This window comes from Electrona antarctica, assembly GCF_951216825.1.
Source record: "Electrona antarctica genome assembly, chromosome: 22".
Classification (NCBI taxonomy): Eukaryota; Metazoa; Chordata; class Actinopteri; order Myctophiformes; family Myctophidae; genus Electrona; species Electrona antarctica.
The window spans coordinates 39804078-39813238 of NC_136805.1; the positions used below are offsets into that span (position 1 = coordinate 39804078).

A 9161-nucleotide genomic window follows, 5' to 3' on the forward strand; every position below is an offset into this window, starting at 1 on the left:
TGTCCAATAATAAATTCAATATGTATACAAAATATATTTTGAAAACAGCCGATCTACAATCTCAACGCTTCGCTAATGTACCTACGGCAGGCTATATCTATTGCCAGAATCTAAATAAATAAAAGTATCAATAGTGCAATATAGAAATACTCCGTTACAAGTAAAAGTCCGGTATTCAAAATGTACAAAAAGTATTGGCATCAAAATGTACTTAAAGTGCCACAAGTCAAAAGTTCTCATTACGCAGAGCATCCCATTTGAAGTTATCAAATACATCAACATATTTTGAAAATAGCAGATCTACAAGGTCACACATTGTGAACTTGTATTAATATACGGCTGAAGTGGTTACTCAATCAAAATCAACAAAGTAACTAGTAACTCAAGTTTTCACATAAATGCAGTGGAGTAAAAGTACAATATTTGTCTCTGAGATGTAGTGGAGTAGATGTAAAAGTATTGGAAATACTCAAGTACAGTACTGTACTAAATGTACTTAGTTACTTTACATACTGTACACTACTGGAATTAAGCTTCTATGCAGGAAAGTGGTAGCCTGGGTTCCAGCATGATTCGCTGCGTTCCGCGGATCTGAAAATGTCACGAACAAAGACATTTTCAGTTCCGTGGAAGGCATAGCAGCAAATCAGGCTGGAACCCATGCAGGCTAAGAAAGTGGATGCTTGCTGCCACTACGGCCACCTGTCCACCGGTCTTATGGCTCTTCAAAGTTCCAGCACCGCAACCTCCATGTCGTCTCTGCATGCCTCCAGAACCACCAACACCATTCCTATGCATGCCTCCTCCTACCTCTGTTCAGACCCTGCATGGGAGGCCACCGCTGCTGCTGCGTGTCAATCTTAGAAAAATCTTTCATGACTTTGGATTTCTGCAACATGCAAGCTGTGAATGTCAGACTACACTCCATTTGAGTAGCTGGTGGTAGATGGTCCATACTTTATTGCTTGCTACATTTTTTTCTTTGCCCTCCCTGCAGTGAGCTGGCCTCTAGCCCCAAGCTGGACCTTTTCAGCACTGTTAGCAACTCGCCGCAGAGCTTGTGCATGCACGCTTTGACGGCCGACTGTTTGTGCCGAACCTGCACATGGCTGACAGCAGCATGGAGGGGTTCCCCATCATCTTCCGTAAGGTCTTCATCATCGCTAAGGCTCCTCCTTGAAATATTTGATTGTGCAGCACCATTTCCTTGAATTAATCTATGTTGGAGCAGAACTCGTCTTTGTCAAAAACATCTAAAAAGAAAAGAGATCAATAGATTATGAGCAGCTAATCTGAAGCACCGTTAGACTGATTGGAGTGAGTGAAACTTTGCATGCACATTCACAGTAGGCCATGGAAGAACCTTTGCACTAATTTATTTTAAGTCAGCCTCATGGTGGCGCTGTAACTCTTGAACTGTAGGTCGTACAGTCAAACGCATGTAATGCTTTCTTCAAAACTCACTACTCCTATACAGATTATTTCCAGAACTCTCACAAATCGGTACATACTGTACAATCTATGTGATCTCCTGAACAAGATGTATCTGTCAGATATTTCAGATTCCATTCTGATTGGCTTTCAAAGTTTGCAAGAGCGTTTTGCATAAAATCATGTAGTCCGACTGCCATGAAATTTGACCAGGCCCGGGTAGTCAACCGTGCCTGGCAGTCTTTTCTTTTCCCCATGTTTTTGCTTATAAATAAACTGACCTGATGCTTCAGCACCCTCTAGCCCTTCGGTGGCTGCCACAGTTGATCTTGACAACAGTTGCTCAGCTGTGGAGAGGATGTGTATGAGTGACTGAATATAGGACTGTATATTAAATTACAAAGAATGCATGTCATAATTATGCTCATCCCAGTCTACAATAAACAATACAATTATAACAACTCCTTATTAAACTGACCTGAGCATCTTCCAACATTTCAGAGTCACTCTCCAGAGGCTCTAACATTTCAGAGTCACTCTCTAGAGGTGCAAACATTCCTTTTCCTTCTGCGCTGCCATACCCAGCCCTTGATATGTTGTACAGTCTGTGAAAATATGAAAACAAAACTCAGAGTTTATGATTGACTTGATTATAGAGTCTGTGGGTCAAATTGAAGCCCAAATTGTTCCCTATGAGAGGAAAAGCACCTTGCATGGCAGCTGCTACCAGTGGTGTGTGAATGTGTTTGTGAAGGAGAGACCACTGTAAACTAGAGACTGACACGGGAGTGGATTTTCACTCCTGTCCCATCCCACTCCTGCAGAAAAAAATCCTGTCCTGTCCCAATCCTGGGCCAGAGTAAAAAACAAAATCCCATCCTGTCCCACTCCTGTAGAATGACTCCTGATCCCATCCCGCTCCCACTCGAAATTACTCCCGCTCCCATCCCGCTCCTGTTTTTTTTTCTTTCATTAGGAAAAGTTATTCTATATCTATCTATCTATCTATCTATCTCTTCCTGCTTCAAGACAGACCAATACAAAAATAAGGTGGGCAATGGTGGATTTAACTTTGACTACCAAATACAGTATATCCTATTCATATCAATATTCAAAACCAAGAACCAAGAACAGTTCTGACTGTTGACAAGTGCTTTGTCAATAAATTGTTGAGATATATAATAGCCAATAAAAACACAATATAAATAATTTTTATACACAGTAATAAACGTAATACAGATCCTCTTATGGGGGTCCCTGGCATCTTTTCAAATGGGGGTCCGCGGGCTAATGTTGATTTAGGGGTCCTTAACATGACATTTTTTGGGAACCGTCCACTGGTGTATGGGACTCGTTTGGGAGAAAGAAGGGAGACGATGTATTGTAGAACATTCGCTCAGCCTCAGACAGCTGTTCAGGGAGCCAGAACAGTAACAGCGTTAGCATGTAGCTAACGTAGCATCACAATTGCAAGTTGCAACGTTGCCACTGCCAGGGGAAAAAATGCATCAGGATGATCTGGCTATAAATAATCGATTAGATCACATCACCGGCGCGATGCAGAATCATGCACGGCCACACTTTATGAAACGTCCACTGGATTGCATGAAGGAAGTTTTCATCCTCTCCCGGTTGGAGCGGATTCTGGAAGCATTAGCACTGCTGGGGTATGTAGTACCCCAGCAGTGTACCTCTTTTGACTTGCTGACGCAAGTCAAAAGAGTGTTGGCTCACTGAAAGATGACTACAACAAAGATGGGCGCTTCTGTTCTTTTGGTTGGCAGCGCGACCAGTTGAAAATGTCATTCACGCTCCCGCACGCTCCTGTTGACTTTAATTCCCGTCCCGTCCCGATCACGGATTAATACAAATATGAATCCCATCCCACGGGAATCCTGCGGGAATCCCGTGACCCGCGGGAGTCCCGACAAAATGTCAGTCTACACATGCTGGAACCTTTTACTTTGAAATGTTTTGTAGTTTCTGAGTTATTTAACTTAAACGCCCAATGCATTCTCAATGGCATTAGCACAAACTTTGGCATGCTACTAGTCCTACATACTTACACCTAGAAACCCCATTCAAACGTATTTAGGTTCATCTTACGGTGGACATGTTTGCCTGAAAAGGAATCTTTGAAATGTTTCATAGTTTTTAGAAATATAGTGCTTTTAAATTTGAGAAATTCAGAATGGGGGTCAATGGCAGATTTTGGCAAGTAAAGATTTGAGTGGGGTTTGAACCCAAAACCTCCAGATCATGCAGCCAGTGTGTTTAAGTCACTGATCTACTTGCTACCTGCCACGATGCAGTCTGCTGTTCCCTTTGAGTACAACATTGATACAAAAATATAATACAAAAAATAAAATAACAGGAGATTTGTCTATTGTTTCTTTTGCTGTTGTTTATCTCTAGACGTTTGAATGGGGTTTCTAGGTGTAAGTATGTAGGACTAATAGCATGCCAAGGTTTGCGCTATTGCCATTGAGAATGCATTGGGCGTTTAAATTAAATAACTCAGAAACTACAAAACATTTCAAAGTAAAAGGTTCCAGCATGTGTCTCCACAGTAAGCTGAATTATAAAAAGTGTGAATGGAGTTTCTAGGTGAAAGTGATTTTTTGACGTCCCATAACCTGCCATTGAGCCCAATTATAAGTTTCTCAAATTTGAAAGCACTATATTTCTAAAACTATGAAACATTTCAAAGATTCCTTTTCAGGCAAACATGTCCACCATAAGATGAACCTAAATAGGTCTGAATGGGGTTTCTAGGTGTAAGTATGTAGGACTAGTAGCATGCCAAAGTTTGCGCAATTGCCATTGAGAATGCATTGCACGTTTCAGTTAAATAACTCAGAAACCACAAAACATTTCAAAGTAAAAAGTTCCAGCATGTGTCTCCACAGTAAGCTGAATTATAAAAAGTGTGAATGGAGTTTCTAGGTGAAAGTGATTTTTTTGACGTGCCATAACCTGCCATTGAGCCCCATTATAAGTTTCTCAAATTTGAAAGCACTATATTTCTAAAACTATGAAACATTTCAAAGATTCCTTTTCAGGCAAACATGTCCACCGTAAGATGAACCTAAATAGGTCTGAATGGGGTTTCTAGGTGTAAGTATGTAGGACTAGTAGCATGCCAAAGTTTGCGCTATTGCCATTGAGAATGCATTGGGCGTTTAAGTTAAACGCCCAATGCATTGGCCCATGGTCTCGGAGTGATTTTCGTCTTTTTTCAAATCCCTTTAAAAAAACAGCATGCTATAGTATGCAGTCCGTGATTTGTCTTTTTTTCAAATCCTCAAAAATGATGAAAAACGGCATGCTATAGTATGCCGTCCGAGGCCTTGGGCTATAGCCCATTTTCGTCTTTTTTCAAATCCTTAAACATTATGAAAAACGGCATGCTATAGTCCGAGACCATGGGCTATATAGCCCGAGAAAACGCGCTTGTCAGTCAGTCTGTCTGTCTGTCTCTCAAGCCTGCATTCAAAAACCTTTTATCTTAAATTATCATCATGCACATGCATCATTATTTAGCCTATAAGTAGCCTAAAGGTAACTAATACATTAACATATAGCCTAGCCCTATACTGTCGTCTGTTACAAGTAAAAGTCCATATATTCTCATTGTTGCATATTTGAATAAATGGTCTATTTAAAAGTAGGCATATCTATGATGGAATCAATATGAAGCTGTATATTATTTATGGCATTGGTTCTCAAACGGGGTTCCGGGGACCCCCAGGGGTCCTTGAGGTGGTTCCAGGGGTCCCCCAGCTAAATTATTGAATACAGAATCACTTAATTATTGTAACCACTGCAGCCACATGGTATACTTTGGCCATTAAAAAAATCTGATATATAGGCTACGACCTTATGCACATCTGCTATTTTTGAAATGTTTAAAAAAAAGTTGAAAAAGTTTGAATAATTATAATACTATTTCTTAACATAAATCTTCTCTTCTGGGGGCCCCTGGTAGGCCTACAACATGGGGGTCCCTGGTACAACACATGGTCAGATGGGGTCCCTGGTACAACACATGGTCAGATGGGGGTCCTGCTGGTACAACATATGTTCAGATGGGGGTCCTGCTGGTACAACATATGTTCAGATGGGGGTCCCTGGCATAACACATGTCAGATGGGGGTCCCTGGCATAACACATGTCAGATGGGGGTCCCTGGCATAACACATGTCAGATGGGGGTCCCTGGCATAACACATGTCAGATGGGGGTCCCTGGTACAACGATGGGGGTCCCTGGCACAACATATGGTCAGATGGGGGTCCTGCTGGTACAACATATGGTCAGATGGGGTCCTGCTGGTACAACGATGGGGGTCCCTGGCACAACATATGGTCAGATGGGGGTCCTGCTGGTACAACATATGGTCAGATGGGGTCCTGCTGGTACAACATATGTTCAGATGGGGGTCCTGCTGGTACAACATATGTTCAGATGGGGGTCCCTGGCACAACACATGGTCAGATGGGGGTCCCTGGTACAACGATGGGGGTCCCTGGCACAACATATGTTCAGATGGGGGTCCCTGGCACAACACATGGTCAGATGGGGGTCCCTGGTACAACGATGGGGGTCCCTGGCACAACATATGTTCAGATGGGGGTCCCTGGCACAACACATGGTCAGATGGGGGTCCCTGGTACAACTATGGGGGTCCCTGGGACAACATATGTTCAGATGGGGGTCCCTGTAGCGGACCCAGCTGGCCTTTTAAGGATGAAGTCTGAACTGATGATTTTTAAGTTGCTTTATTCATAGACCTAGAATGCCTGTGATCATTTAATTAACTTCGTAAATTTTCATGTATCATAGAGGCATAGAACGGTCGCTACTGTCCCTGGTTGAATTCAATTGTGTGCGGCCTGAATGTGATAAATGCTCCGTTTGTACTCACCCATTAAATAATTCCAAAAACGTGGAATGAAATATGGTCCTCTAGTTTTATATCCATGTGAAAGTTCTGGCACAAAACGTGTATTTAGTAAATTATCTCCACTTTTTCAAGAGATGCACACGGACGTCTTTCTCTCCGGGCGAGGGGGGACTGGAATGATCGATGAACTGATTTTAGACGTCATCACCAATTGACAAGGGAAACACAAAAGTTTGGGTCACACAATTGGCAGGTGCCTTGCGATAGGTGCTGGGTAATTAATCACACCACCTGCCAATTGTGTGACCCAAACTTTTGTGTTTCCCTTGTCAATTGGTGATGACGTCTAAAATCAGTTAATCGATCATTCCAGTCCCCCCTCGCCCGGAGAGAAAAATCTCTTGAAAAAGTGGAGATAATTTACTAAATACACGTTTTGTGCCAGAACTTTCACATGGATATAAAACTAGAGGACCATATTTCATTCCACGTTTTTGGAATTATTTAATGGGTGAGTACAAACGGAGCATTTATCACATTCAGGCCGCACACAATTGAATTCAACCAGGGACAGTAGCGACCATTCTATGCCTATGATACATGAAAATTTACGAAGTTAATTAAATGATCACAGGCATTCTAGGTCTACTTTATTCATAGATCAACGTAGAACTGGGACAGAAACAAAATACAATATATCAATGGTCATACATCACTACAATATAATCCATAAACAGTTCAAATCTCAGGCACATAATACATTTTACATACATCACTAAAGTACATTACACAATACATAAACCACCTTCTGCATATATTCAACAATAATACCAATAACAGTGCTAGCAAATCAATAAAATACCTTGTCCCCTTTCCAGCTAGGTGCTATCTTCTGTGTGTGGCATCAGTTTGTTCCATGGTTAGTTGGCAATTGACCGTTCCTTTGGCCTTCCTTTCCTTAACCATCCACATAAGCAACAAACTTTAGCCACACCATTTGTGTGCTGTCTGTTTCAAGCCTTCTCTGTACTGAGGCAGCATTTCCTTGTTTTTAACCCCAGTGCCACAGCTGAGCTGGGTCCCAATCATCTGATTCTCATCAGCTGCGATCAGTTGTTGGCAGACTTCCTGTTCCAATGCCTCACAACACTGAATATATACTAAACAATAAAAGTATTACCTGTGGGTCCGTTACAGTCCCTGGCACAAAATATGTTCAGATGGAGGTCCCTGGTATACAACACATAGTCAGATGGGGGTCCCTGGCACAACATATGTTCAGGTGGGGGTCCCTGGCATTCATTTGAGGGTCCTTGACATGAAAAAGTTTGAGAAGCATTGATTTACAGCACCCATAATAATCTTCAGACACATGTAGTGTCTGCTGGTGAACACTAGATGGCGGCAAAACGGCGGTTTTTCCAGTCAGTCCATGATAACACACACATTCAAAGTTCAAACTACACTCCCCAACACACAACTTCATGCGTCTCTCTCTAACCATTGGTGGTCGGTGGACTAAACAAATTATCTACAAAGCATTGACAATAGACTAGAGGGTATGCACGTGACACAGTGGCGTAAATATTGACAGTGCAACCGGTTTGATTGATTGATTTGATTGATTGATTGATTGATTGATTGATTGATTTGATTTCCCCCACCGCCCCCCCCCCCCCCTTTTTCCCTCACTGTATATGTTTATTTTCCCTTTTTACCTCCTTTATGATGAATTCCTGTTCTGTCCTTTGTCTATATAGAAGTGTCTATTTGTACGTCTCTAAATGTTTTTGATGAATTGAACATGGTGGACCCTATTGGAAACAAGTGGAATGCTTAATTGGGTCGTCCACTCACAGTTAACAGCCTTTGTATCGAGTTTGTGCTTGAAATGTACTGTAATTCTGCAAAGTGTTAATAAATATTTCAATCAATCTGATTGATTGAAGAGTTAGACAATGTAAAAATCACGCCCATGTCAAGTGAGGGACGCTCTTATCATCAAATCAAATCAATTTAATTGTATTTGTATAGCACATTTAAAAACGACTCTCATCAGAGAAAACAATACAATACAGTGCAATACAATACACTGTGTAAAATAAATGAAGCAATAAAAACAAAAAACAATGCATATGGTAGGCTACAGTAGCCTAGACAAGAAAGACGTTTAAGAGCAGCAAATGAAATGAAATGAAATGATTACTATATTTACCCAGGGTATCTGGGCTAAGCTCAAGAACTTGTTTCCAGCCAGGCCCTGCTCATAGAACACATTTCATCGTAGTGGTTCAATGCCTTGTTCAAGGGCACTTCAGCGGTGGTAATTTTAACGTGTCGGACAGCTGATTCGAACTGGCGACCTTCCGGTATCAAGACCGCTCCGCTATCCGTTCAGCCACCGCTGCCACTACTAGCAGGGCAAGCAGCAGGGCAAACATATAAAAGTGCAAGAGCATCAGGGGGACTGGAAGGCTTGTGAATATTAAAATGTTTTGAGCCTCGACTTAAAACTCTCAACGGAGGGCTGTCCGTTGAGAGTTTTCACCTCATTTTTTAGGTATTTTAGTCAGCTATGAGGGCACTGAGGGCATTGCTGCTTTTACAATTTTTAAAGTCAAACCCATTTTAAATCGCTTAACTTTGTCTTCTACCCAGAGCCAGGTTAGACTAGCACAATGGGTGGAAAGGAGGTGGGCCATGGGCCCCAGGCCGAGAAGTATAGTCAAATGAGTTTGTTTGGGGAGGTCTGAAGCTCTTAAGAGACATATAGGGATGCTGGAGAACCAAGAGGTGGAATCATAATAGTCAAAGGAGGGCTGAAT

General features: G+C 41.9%; 1 long non-coding RNA gene across 2 annotated transcripts; it reads right to left on the minus strand.

The window, feature by feature from the left end:
• Window positions 1-445: 445 nt before the first annotated feature.
• LOC306915330 lies at window positions 446-7343 on the minus strand. Of its 2 annotated transcripts, XR_013788796.1 has the most exons (4): window positions 7199-7343; window positions 1910-2036; window positions 1713-1778; window positions 446-1253 (listed from the first exon to the last, which is right to left on the minus strand). It is a non-coding gene; the product is annotated as an uncharacterized lncRNA (long non-coding RNA). The 2 variants fall into 2 exon arrangements; XR_013788797.1 differs by lacking the exon at window positions 446-1253 and having other exon boundaries at window positions 1432-1778.
• Window positions 7344-9161: the final 1818 nt, after the last annotated feature.